The following is a 13,995-nucleotide window of genomic DNA, read 5'->3' as shown; positions in this document are numbered from 1 at the left end:
ATGTGGTGTAGGTACACCCACAGTGCTGTTAGGGAGGGAGTTCCAGGATTTTGACCCAGCAACAGTGAAGGAACGGTGATATATTTCCAAGTCAGGATGGTGAGCGACTTGGAGGGGAAGTTCCGCTGATTACTGTGGTTCAGGAAGGCTCTTCAAATTGAATACATTTTCTTGGGCGAACAGGCACTAGTATGTATGTTTTAAAAGTTTTTTTGCACATTAAAACAACATTTAATTGACTAGGAGGAAGTCATTAATGGATGTTGGAAGTGACTCTTGTTCCATGTTGTTTTGCAATTATAAGCACCAGAGTGTGCAGACATCAGTTGTAACAACCACAGAATCAGGCCTTTAATGAGCTCGTGGGCAGGATTTTGCCCTTGGCGGGAGTGCTAGACGGGGAAGGGCGAGGGCGATCGGGAAGCTGACTGTGACGGGCTCCGCACCGCGATTTCACGCTGGCGGGCCAACTAAGGCCCACCCTGCGTGGATTGCAAGTGGCAGCGCTCAGCACTGCCTGTGTGGGTAGGGGGGAGGAGGGAGACCTGGGCCTAGCGCATGCACGAGAAAGAGTGCTTCAATCCCCCTGAGGCACGGAGCTGCCTCAGGGAGATTGAAGCGCTGTGTAAAAAAAAAATGAAGAGAATAAAAAATTAATAAAACATGTCCCCTCATGTGTGACTCTGTCACATGAGCTGGGACATGTTTTAAGTTCAAAAATGAAGTTTTTATTTAATGTTCAGGAACACCTTAGGAAACCTCATCCAGCTCGTGGATGAGGTTTCCTAAAAACTGCAAAGGCCGCTTGGCCTTTTCGCCTGCCCGCCAACCATAAGGTTGGACGGGCAACGTAAATTTGAATTTAATTAGATTGTTAATGGCCTTACTGGGCCTTTTCATTATTGACGGGCGCGCAGCCGACTCTGGCACGTGCCCACCAAACGAAATATCGCGAGACTGCGTGTCATTTTACGCTCGGGCATGTCGGGCGTGTGCCCTCACCCTGAGCGTAATATTCTGCCCCATGTTACACAAACTCAATGTGATTACATAATTCTTTATTACTGACTTCATCATTCATCATAGGAGCTCAGGTACATCACACTCTATTGCCCAGATTTTCCAGTCTCCGGATATCTGGAGATTGGACGTACCCCGGAAAATGCGCAACAGGACCCCTTGGAAATCCCAACGAACTGACTCCGTGGGAATTGTCTGGGAAACCCGAACTTCCAATGGGCAATTCCCCTAGGACCCTACGATAAAGACTCCAAATCTGAGTTAGAGATGGGGGCTTCAGGCAGTTCCAACTTACCAGAGTGGTTACCCAGGAAATGTTAGACAGAAAGAAACCTAGTCTAACACCTGGTAACTATGCAACTGACCCCCACCCACTCACACGGACTCTCCCAACTAACTCCTATGATCCCCGAATACCCCCTGACCCATGACTCCTCTTGACCCGATCTGACTAGCACCAATCACCTAACTCGCCCGGCCCGAGCTAACTACCCCCCAAATCAACTACCCACCTACCTATCTCACCCAGCTCCCCACCTCACCCACCTGTCACTCAACTCGCCTGCTCCTCTACCCATCTGCCACCCTATACCCTTACTCAATCACCTTACCCACCCTAGCCCCTTACCCACTTACCTTACACACTCATTTTCTCTCTGTAGCTGTATTCAAAGTGGCTTTGGGACATTTAAACTCTTTGCTTACAGGATTACAGCAACCACTGCCATAAAAAGGGGGCATGACTTCCGTGTGAATTCTCTGTGCTGCTCCCTATGATCTTTGCTGCACTGGGTCGGATGTGAAGGATCCTTATCGGAAGATTTCCCAGAAATATCAGAGGAAGGTAAGTGTGAATTTTTTTGCCTGATCAGGGTCGGAAATAGGGTTTCCCCAATCCTGATCAGAAGATCTAGGCCTGTAATCCAATGTGACCACAACATGCTATGGTTTAATCAAAAACCTTATACCAACTCTAATTTTGATCTCTACATTTCGTGCATTCTCTCGCTAAATCAAAATACATTAAAAGACACATTAAAGTCACATTGAATTTAGCATCAAGGGCCAAAGATGATACACTTAGTTCACCTCAATATCTCCCAATCATCTTGTTACCATGGTTACATGGTCTGCTTAAGCTCTTCAATCACTTTATTACGATAAGCACTGTGATCAGAAAAACATTCCCAGACCCACAAGACATTAATGACTAATCTCCACAAATTCCTTTTGAAACTCTTCCTTGCCTTAGGCGGCTTCAGAAAGCATCCCTGTTCAGCAAAACTGATCCCACACACAGCACACGTCATTGAGCTTCACGAGCACAGTGAAAACCCACATTCCCATAGTGTACACGAAAGAAACTATTAACTATTAAAAAATCTGGAATTAAAAGTTTGATGCTAACGATGAAACCATCGCCGATTGACGTACATTCACCAGGGCCCTTAAGGGAAGGAAATCTCCCATCCGTACCTGGTCTGGCCTACATGTGCCTCCAGACCCACAGCAATGTGGTTGATGCTTAAATGCCCTCTGAACAAGGGCAATTAGGGACGGGCAATAAACGCTGGCCTAGCCAACGGCGTCCACATCCCATGAATGAATTAAAAAAAAAGCTCAGTTTATTTTTTTAAGTAGTTTTCAGTGAGATTAAATCAGGCAACACACAGTTGGAGAACTAGATTACAGTATTGCAACCGCAAATTTTTGATGATAATTCCATTTTCAGCTGTTTTATAAAACTGCAGCATGTAACAAACATACTAACATACAAGCAAGGAGCAGGAGTAGGCCATTCAGCCCCTCCAGCTTGCTCCACCATTTAATAAGATCGTGGCTGATCTGAAACCTGAAATCTGGATCCCGCCTACCGCCATTAACCTATCACCCCTTTGCTTACCAATAATCTATCCACCTCTGCCTTAAAAATATTCAAAGACTCCGCTTCCATCAGCTTTTCAGGAAGAGAATTCCAAAGACTCATGACTCCCTTAGTTCTAGATTCTCCCACAAGAGAAAACATCCTCTCTGCATCCACCCTGTCAATACCCCTCAGGATCTTATATGTTTCAGTCAAGTTGCCTCCTACTCTTCTAAACTCTGGTGGATACAAGCCTAGTCTGTCCGACCTTTCCTCAAAGACAATCCATTCCAGGTATTAGTCTGGTAAACGTTCTCTGAACTGCTTCCAATGCATTTACATTCTTCCTTAAATAAGGTGACCAATACTGTACACAGTACTCCAGATGTGGCCTCACCAATGCCCTTCCTACTTTTGTATCTATTCCCCTTGCAATAAATGATAACATTCTATTAGCTTTCCTAATTACTTGCTGTACCTGCACACTCGCCTTTTGTGATTCATGCACTAGGACGCCCAGATCCCTCTGAACCTCAGAGCTCTGCAATCTCTCACCATTTAGATAATATGCTTCTCTTTTATTCTTCCTGCCAAAATGGACTATTTCACATTTTCCCATATTAAACTCTTATCTGCCAGATCTTTGCCTACTCACTTAACCTATCTATGTCTGTTTGTAGCCTCCTTATGTCCTCTTCACAACTTACTTTCGTCCTATCTTTGTGTCATCAGCATATTTGGCAACCATACCTTTGGTCCTTTCATCTAAGTCATTTGTATAAATTGTAAACAGTTGAGGTCCCTGTGGCACACCACTCATTACATCTTACCATCCTGAAAAGACCCATTTATGTCTACTCTCTGCTTCCTGTTAGTCAACCAATCTTCTATCCATGCCAATATGATACCCCCTACACCATGAGCTTTTATTTTCTGCAATAACCTTTGATGTGGCACCTTATCAAATAGCTTTTGGAATCTAAATACAGTACATTTACCATTTCCACAGCACATGTTACTTCCTCAAAGAACTCCAATAAGTTGATTAAACACAATTTCCCTTTCACAAAACCATGTTGACTCTGCCTGATGACCTTGAACTTATCTAAGTGCTCTGTTATAGCTTTTTTAATAACAGCTTCTAACATTTTCCCTGTGACATGTTAAGCTAACTGACCTGTAGTTTCCAGTTTTCTGTCCCCCTCCCTTTTTGAATAATGAAGTTACATTTGCCATCTTCCTTTCTAATGGGACCTCTCCCGAATCGAGGGAGTTTTGGAAAATTAAAACCAATGCATCAATTATCTCACTTGCCACTTCTTTTAAGACCCTAGGATGAAGTCCATCAGGAGCTGGGTTCTTGTCAGCCCTCAGCTCCAACAATTTACTCAGTACCACTTCCCTGGTGACTGTAATTTTCCTGACTTCCTTCCCCACTTCCATTTCCTCGTTCATAGCTGCTTCTGGGATGTTACTTGTATCCTCTGTACTGAAAACTGATGCAAAATGCCGGTTCAATTCATCTGCCAGCTCCTTGTTTTCCATTATCGATTCTTCAGACTCACTTTCTCTAGGACAAATGCTCACTTTGTTAACTCTTTTCTTTTTAAAATATTTATAAAAGCTCTTACTATCTGTTTTTATATTTCTGGCTTGCTTCCTCTCATACCCTAATTTTTCCCTCCTTATTAATCTTTTCATCATTCTTTGCTGTTCCTTATATTCTGTGTAATCTTCCGGCCTTCAACCTATCTTTGCACAATTGTTGCTCTTAAGTACTTAAAAAAACATACTTTTTAATGAAAAGAAATCATATTCTGTTATCTCTGCTCATATGCACTGGTACATGGAAGGTTTGAAGTTGTGATTATGCAAATTTCTTTTAGTGGAAACTTGAACTGTATCTTAACCAGTGCAATCAAGAACACTTTTAATCCAATTTCCCGACTGTAGAAACTCTACCTCCTGATGTTTATTCTCTTCTCCCAATCTCAGCGCTTTTCACTTGCCAACACTAAATTTCATTGGTCATTTATCAGTTCAAGTTTCTAATCTATCAAGACAATTTTGCATCTGGTCAACCCACTCTTAGTTGTTTTCAACTCTTCCCAGAATTATGTCTTTTTCTTTGTTCTCAGGATATGTGATTTTGACAAAGGAACATAGGACACAGGAATATAGGACTTAGGAGCAGGAGTAGGCCATTCAGCCCTTTGAGCCTGCTCTGCCATTCAATAAGATCATAACTGATCTGGTTGTGGTTTCAACTCCACTTTCTTGTCTGTCCCCCCATAACCCTTGACTCCCTTGTCTATCAAAAATCTGTCTAACTCTGCCTTGAATAAATTCAATGACCCAGCCTCCACTGTTGCCTGGGGAAGAGAATACCACAACTAAGGACCCATTGAGGGAAAAAAAATTCTCCTCAACCCCGTTTTAAAAGGTAGACCTCTCATTCTTAAACTGTGCCCCCTGGTTCTAGTCTCTCCCACAAGTGGAAACATCCTCCCGTCATCCACCCTATCAAGTCCCCTCAGGAGAGATGGTGGCATAGTGGTAATGTTTCTGGACTGGTAATCTAGAGGGCCAGGCTGGGGATGTGAGTTCAAATCCCACCCTAGCAACTGGTGGAATTTAACTTCCATTAATAAATCTGGAATAAAAAGCTAGGCTTAGTGATGATGATGCTATCATTGATTGTCATAAAAACCCTTACCTGGTCTGGCAACGTGGTTGACTCTTAACTGCCCACTGAAATGGCCTAGCAAGCCATTCAGTTCAAGGGCAATTAGGGATGGGCAACAAATGCTGGTCTTGACAGTGATGCCCACATCCCATGAGAAGCAAAAAAAAAGATCACCGTCAATACCATGTTTGTTGGTCTGAGCTGATAATGGTGGAGGGGGAACTTCTTGAGTCTTTGTGGTAGTGGTCTCCTCCAAATGGAGCTAGCAAAGGAAGGTCAGAAAATGGACCCAGCAGCATTGAGGGAATTGTTAATGTATGTCCAAGTCATGATGTTGTGTGAATTGGGGATGAATCTGGAAGCAATGGCATTCCCCTCCCAAAATTGCTACTCTTGGCCTTACTTGTTGGTGGAAGTGCCACAGAATGGAGATGCACTTGAAGTAACCTTAGCGAGTTGCTGCAGTGTATTCTGTAAATCATACATCCTCTAGCCATCCATCATTGACAGAGGGTGTGGATGTTGAGTTCGGCAGGGGGGTTAATCAAGCAAAGGTGAGACACTCATAGTGAGGTAACATGATGCTGTTTCTGGTCAATATGCTGATAGTGGGGGACTTGGCAATGATGGCATCATTGAAGGTCACTAGGAGATGGTTGAATTTTCTCTTGGTCAAGGTGGTCATTGCCCGGTACATAAGTTATTTGAATGTTACCTGTCACTTTTCAACTCAAACTTCAATCTTACCTAGGTCCTGTTGTGGGCTGGTATGAACCACTTCATTATCACAAGAGTCTTCAATGATTGAAGCAGTGTGAAAGTGCCAGCGAGCAGACCATCTTCAAACCTTTATAATGCAGAGATCATTTATTCATTACCTGATGAGCTGTGAACAGAACTGAACATTGTGCAATCATCAGCAAGCATCTCCACTTCTGACCTCATGATGAAGGGAAGGCCATTTATTAATCAACCGAAGATAGCTAGGCTGAGCATGCTTTCTTGAGCAATGCGTCCTGTGGGCGTGATGAATAGCCCCTGACAATATTAGAAAATGCTGCCAGTTTTTGGCTCTGTAACCATGTCCAAATCATTGACATACAATGAGAATTTCAAAGCCTGTTCACGTATAGTGCAAGTGATTGATTGATCGTTCTGCTTATGGCAAGAATAAATGTATTTTTGGTATTTGTGTCCATGCAGGTAGCAACTAAGTTCTTCCATCTCATCTAAAATGCTTGGGTGTTATGTACATTCCCATATCTCTTATGTTGCAACTGTGGCCATCCAGGTTCAGCTTGAACCATTAGAACTCTTGTGATTTAATCACTTCTCTTCCTCAAAAGTCAGTGCAAGCAGAGTCTTTGAATGTTTTTAAGGCAGAGGGAGATAGATTCTTGATAAGCAAGAGGTTGAAAGGTTATTAGGGGTAGGCGGGAATGTGGAGTTGAGGTTACAATCGGATCAGCCATGACCTTATTGAATGGCGAGGGATTGAGTGGCTAATCCTGCTCCTGATTTGTATGTTCATATGTTCTGCTTTTCACCATATCACTGATCTTCCTTTTTGCCCTTTATTTGCCCTCTTCCCTTTCCCTGACTCTGTACTCACTTAAAAACTTTGAAAAAAATCATTCACGGGATGCGGGGTTTGCCGGCTGGGCCAGCATTTATTGCCCATCCCTAGTTGCCCTTGAGAAGGTAGTGGTGAGCTGCCTTCTTGAACCGCTGCAGCCCATGTGGTGTAGGTACACCTACAGTGCTGTTAGGAAGGGAGTTCCAGGATTTTGACCCAGCAACAGAGAAAGAACGGTGATATCTTTCCAAGTCAGGATGATGAGCAACTTGGAGGGGAATTTCCAGGTGGTGGTGTTCCCATCTATCTGCTGCCCCTGTCCTTCTGGATGGTAGTGGTTGTGGGTTTGGAAGCTGCTGTCCAAGGAGAATTGGTGAATTCCTGCAGTGAATCTTGCAGCTGGGACACACTGCTGCCTCTGTATGTCAGTAATGGAGGGACAGAATGTCTGTGGATGTGGTGCTAATCAAGCTTCTCAAGTGTTGTGGGAGCTGCACTGATCCAGGCAAGTGGGGAGTATTCCATCCCACTCCTGACTTGTGCCTTGTAGATGGTGGACAGGCTTTGCGGAGTCAGGGGTGAGTTACTCACTGCAGGATTCCTAGCCTCTGATCTGGTCTAGCCACAGTATTTGTATGGCTTGTCCACTTCAGTTTCTGGTCAATGGTAGCCCCAAGCTGTTGATAGTGGGGGATTCAGCAATGGTTATGCCATTGAATATCAAAGGATTAGATTCTCTCTAGTTGGAGATTGTCATTGTCTGGCACTTGTATGGCGTGAATGTTACTTGCCACTTGTAAGTCAGCCCAAGCCTGGATATTGTCCAGGTCTTGCTGCATTTGGACATGGACTGCTTCAGTAACTGAGGAATTGTGAATGTTGCAGAACATGATGGAAGGAAGGTCATTGATGAAGCAGCTGAAGGTGGTTGGGTCTAGGACACTACCCTGAGGAACTCTTGCAGTGATGTCCTGGATTGACCTCCAACAATCACAATCATCTTCCTTTGTGCTAGGTATGACTTCAGCCAGCAGAGAGTTTCCCCTGATTCCCACTGACTCCAGTTTTGCTAGGGCCACACTCAGTCAAATGCTTTCTTGATGTCAAGGGCAGTCACTCTCACCTCATCTCTGGAGTTCAGCTTTTTTGTCAGCTCTGATTGAACCAAGGCTGGAATGAGGTCAGGAGTTGAGTGACCCTGCAGAACCCAAACTGAGTGTCATTGAGCAGGTTATTGCTGAACAAGAGCCACTTGATAGCACTGTCGATGACCCCTTCCATCACTTTACTGATGATCGAGGGTATACTGATGGGGCGGTAATTGACCAGGGTGGATTTGTCTTGCTTGTCATGCACAGAACATACCTGGGCAATTTGCCACATAGCCGGGTAGATGCCAGTGTTTTAGTTGTACTCGAACAGCTTGGCTAGGGGCGCGGCAAGTTCTGGAGCACAAATCTTCAGTACTATTGTCGGAATATTGTCAATGTCCATACTCTTTGCAGTATCCAGTGCCTTCAGCCATTTCTTGATAACCCATAAAGTGAATCGAATTGGCTAAAGACTGGCATCTGGGGTTAAATCTCCAACTTCTGCAGTTCTGATGAAAGGTCATTATCCTGAGATATTAACACTGTTTGTCTCTCTTTGGACGCTGTCTGACCTGCTGAGTGTTTTGAGCATTCTCTGTTTTTTTTTTGAAATCATAGACCTTTCCCTCTTGTTCTTTCTCTCTGACGGGGGAGATTTGAGGAATTTGCAATTTTGGAATAAACTGGAGCACAAGCAGCCACCAGGTTGAGTTTAAAAGCAAAATGCTGCAGGTGCTGAAAATCTGAAATGAAAACAGAAGGTGCAGGTCTGGCAGCATCTGTGTACAGAGAAACAGAGGTAACGGATGGAATCGCCCCAGATTTGCACTAAGTAAGGTAGCGGGCGGGTAAAATGTCAGTTTAATTGTGCATTCCTGGGAAACACACCGTTTCCATGGCAGAAGCAGCTCATTCGCCCATCACACCATCACCCCACAGCTTCATCACCCCAGGCGCTTTATTTAAAGTGCAGCCTCTCAGTGCTTCCAGCCCACGACTGCTGCATGGAAGACCTGGCTCTGAAAGTGTTAGATCCTAGTCGCCAGTTTGTTGGATCCTGTTCGCACGCTTGTTAGAAGCGGTGGCCGATTTGGTACTGATGGTAGAGTTGAGTAGCAGACACTTCACAGCTAGAAACTCTGGGTAGAATCTTCCCTTTGGCGTGTGAGGGTGGGCCCCACAAGCCGACGCGTAAGATGACGCGGGGTGACATCGAGCGTGCGTTGTTCCGATCTTCAGTTCGGCGGGCGCGCACTGGAGTCGGCTGCGCACCCTCCAGACTGTCAAAGGCCTGTTAAGGCCATTAATGAACTAATTAAAATGCTTGTCAGGCCTGCCCGTCTAACCTTAAGGGTTGGCGGGAGGGGCAGGCGAAGGGCCCAGGCGGCCTTCGCATTTATCATGGGACCTCATCCACGGGCGGGACGAGGCTTCATGAAGGGTTTATCAATTCAGTAACATGTTTTATGAAAGTTTATAAACACGCCCTAGCTCGTGTGACAATGTCACACGTCTAAATAAGCTTTATTTTTTATTTTTCCCATCTTTATGGCTGAACTTAATCTCCCTGAGACACCGGAGCTGCCTCAGGGAGATTACTGCGCTCTTTCGTGCGCATGTGCGAAAGAACGCAGGCCCCGACTCTCCCTCCTCCCCCCTCCTCCGCCCGCACAGGTAGCGCAGAGCACTTCCAGGTGTGCATCATGCCAGGCGGGCCTTAATTGGCCTGCCAACATAAAATGGCAGTGCACAGCCCATCGCGGGTGGCGATCGTCTCCATGTCCGCCCATGCCCACCCCTGACTGGCCCATTCGACGGGGCGAAAATTCTCCCCTCTGTGTTTATTTGCAAAGGTACTCAGTAAGCCATTCTTCTTAAAGGCACATTGCACATCAAATTACCTCATCCCTCCCTCTTTAATCAGAAATACATTTTATACTTACGATAACAATTTTCTCAAAATAGTAAAACATTTACACTGTTGTGTCATTTACCAATTCAATCTTTCTGGGGGATTCTTTCTGTGCATAGAGCACCTCAGCATCTACAACTTCAGATGCCTTGTCAGGAACCTCCTTTTCCAGAGTTGCCTGAACATCAAGTGTTTTGGTGGGCGTCTGCAGATCTGTGTCTATAGACCCGAGATCTAGCTAGGTGCAGACCAATGATGGCTCGCTGTGTCTCTTCAGCAGCATGTGTGGGAGCCCTAGCCGCTCCTTCTTCCCGAAGGTGCTGCTCTTCCCTCTGTGCAGCCAAGCGCCTCTGTCGCTCTCTTCTCCATTGTCTCATCTCTCTGTAAGCCACAAGGCGTACAGCTAGTTCACCAGGCTTCATGGTCCTGATGTACTCCTGCAAGATGGAAGACAGAGACGCGTGGGTTAGCTTGGGTGCATTAAGAACCTCTCTTGGTTAAGCCTGAAGGCCCCTTACCACATCCCGGGGAGTGATGGCTAGAGATTAGTGCACTGCATGGCTGCCCAAAACTCTACCCTCCTCTACCTCACCGACCAATTGGCAGCAGCTTTGCCCATTGGACTGCATGCTGTGTGCCCTCAGCTCTGAGTCAGGCATGATCTTAACCCACGCTGCAAGGCTGCACTGTTATCTTGAACCATGGGGGAGACTGGTCCAAACCGGGATGATGACATTGTACAGGACTGTGAGCGCCTCCAGCAATGACTGCTCCATGGCCAGCTTTCGCAAGGAGATTGCTCAACGTGCCCAGTCGTTCAACTGTTCTGCAGTCCACTAAAATGCTCATTAGTTTGCATTTTGTGCCTGAGAGGTGAAAAGCTCTGGAGCACTTGGTGGTAATTTCAGGCCTCTGCTTTGCTTGGGTGGGCAGATAAGCTAGAGGCCCGACTCCAAGCATGTCAATGTGGCCACACCTAGACCATCTCAGTTGCTGAGGAATGGTCACTCTACACAAGGTCACTTCCCTCCCCTCACTCAGCACATGCTTTTTTACTACCTTCAACAGCAGGGCAGCCCCCGACCCCAAAGTTGCCTCAACAGCAGGGCAGTCCTTCCCCCTCCACGCCTCCAATGCACCTCAACCTTGAAGTCCGACAGTCAACCTGGGCAAGCGCTGCGCAGCATTGCTGTTTACTCGCCTCCGAGTTTTCCCGAGTTCCCCTCAAACTGCAGCCCGCCAAGTTCGCGCCTTGTATATGCTGTTGTGAAACACGTGGGCGTGATTGCACTCTGATGTTGACGGATGACCCTGAGTGGGGTTATGATTCCGGTGGATAATGGAATGCAGATACATTACAATGAGGTTTCTGACGGCGGCGAACCATCTCCCGCCAGCGATGTCGTGAAACTGATTTTTGGCCTTGTCACCATATTGTCCACTCAGGCGCTGAGCGTGCCCAACGCCAGTGGGTACGAATGATCCCACCCAACGTTTCTAGTCCGTATGACTCTTCGTCAGAGCTCTTTTAACTCTGTTTCGCTCTCCACAGATGCTGCCAGACCTGCTGAGTTTTTCCAGCATTTTCTGTTTTTATTCTATGTTGGGTTTAGTTTATTGACACAGGGATGGCTCAGCTCAGAAACTGGCAGATGATTCCATGACATTTGAAAATTTCTGTAAAATAGAATTAAACGTTATTAATCGCAATGCCATCTGTTGTTCCGTCTGTGTGTACTTATGGCATTTTTTAAAACAAATTAGATAGCACCTGCCTTTGCCCTTTTACTGGTATTAAATCTTATCTATTTCTCAATGTCTGTGTTACAGAGAATTACATAGCATGTTCAGCACGTTAACAGGTCATTTGGCTTAACTAGTCCATGCTGATATAAAAGCTCCACACTAGCCTCCCCTCACCCCTCTTCATCTTGCTCTATCAGAATAACCTTTTATTTATTTCTTCCTCATGTGTTTTTCTAGCGTTCCTTTAAATGCACCTATGATATTTGCTTCAACTCCCCATTTTGGTAGCGAGCTGTACGTTCCAACTGGGTTTAGATGTTTCTCCTGAATTCATTATTAGACGTATTATTGATTAGTGATTATCTTTGAGGGTTCTGGATAGACAGCCAGCGTGTGGCTCAAAATAACACCATGAGTTTCAGCACTCACTCTGGCTGAGGTAGGCTTGGGGCCTGCTTCCTCACCCTGTGTTGTAGCAAAATCACAGCATAAGCCACTGTTTGGCAACTCTCAGATAATCAAGGATGCTACCTGGAGAAGGAACTACCTTATATTTCTGAATTATAGTTTTGTGCCTCCCACCCCCCCAACCCCCGTTGGATCCTGATCACCAATTTGTTGGGACTTATAAGATCCGGCTTGCACACTTGTTTTGGGGTGGTCGAGTTGGTGCAATAGGCAGAGTAGGTCAGCAGACAGTTCTTAGGTGGAACACGTTCTGTTTATTTACAAAAGTATTCAGCAGTTACGCTTGTGTGCTTTCAACTCAAACCCTGTCTCTACACTACAGACTCTAACTATAGACTATTGACTACTAGGGGAGGCGGTGGCATGATGGTATTTTCACTGGACTAGTATTCTAGAGACACCGGGTAATGCTCTGGGGACCTGGGTTTGAATCCCACCATGGCAAATGTGAAAATTAAACTCAATAAAAATCTGGAATTAAGAGTCTGATGATGACCATGAAACCATTGACGTTAAAAACCCATTTGGTTCACTAATGCCCTTTAGGGAAGGAAATCTGTTGCCCTTACCTGGTCTGGCCTACATGTGACTCCAGACCCACAGCAATGTGGTTGACTCTTAAATTCCCTGTAGACAAGGGCAGTTAGGGATGGGCCATAAATGCTGGTCTAGCCAGTGATGTCCACAACCCATGAACAAATTAAAAAAAGACTACTGAGGTAATGTGCGCTACTCCTCTATTGGATACTAAGATCGTGCGATCTTCCATTATAACTTTCTTCTTAAAGGTACATTACACATCAGGTTACCACAATTGGATACATCGTCTCTCCATCTAGCCCATCAAATCCCTCATCATTTTAAAGACTTCCATCAGCTCACCTCTCAGCCTTCACTTTTCTAGAGAAAAAAGCCCCGGTCTGTTCAGTCTTTCCTGATAGGTATAAGCTCTTGTTCTGTTCATTTTATTTTGCACTTTCTCCACGCCGCTATATTCTTTTTATAATATGGAGACCTGAACAGTTCACAGTGCTCCAAGTGTGGTCTAATTAAAGCTCTTGACAGCTGGTTCGACATAACTTCTCAGCTTTTCAATTCTACTTTCTAGAAAGAACCCCTGTAAGCTCTTAGTATCACTGAAGTTGCAGATTTATTTTCCCAATTTATTTTTAATGCAAAAAAACTCTAATTTTTCCCACCTTGTTAGCTGTGTGTCATGCCTCACTGTAACCTTTGCCAAGTGGCTCAATTTATTTTACACGAGTTTCTGTGTCATTTTCAATTGAAGGTCTAGCTGTGAGACAGAAAGCATGTGCCAACAATTCTCTGCTGGAGACAATAGAATTGCAGAAGTATGTGATTAAAAAGTTACACACTGTTTTATAACTACCAATGTCTCCTGGGATACATTGTGTCTGTGCTTCAACTGTACCTTTCTTGTCTACCTGATTGTGCTGATAATTCACATCTTAAATGGAACAGGAAAACCATTTCCAGCTTTAATTGTTTTCTGTTAATTATTCCACGCAGACTTCTAAAAAAAAACCTTTATGAAGACAAATGACCAGACCACTTAATTAACGCGACACCTGGGGAATGAAACCCAAAAGAATTAAATACATTGTGGAAACT

Source organism: Carcharodon carcharias, chromosome 6, assembly GCF_017639515.1.
Source record: "Carcharodon carcharias isolate sCarCar2 chromosome 6, sCarCar2.pri, whole genome shotgun sequence".
Lineage (NCBI taxonomy): Eukaryota > Metazoa > Chordata > Chondrichthyes > Lamniformes > Lamnidae > Carcharodon > Carcharodon carcharias.
Note: the sequence above shows the minus strand (reverse complement) of the source record.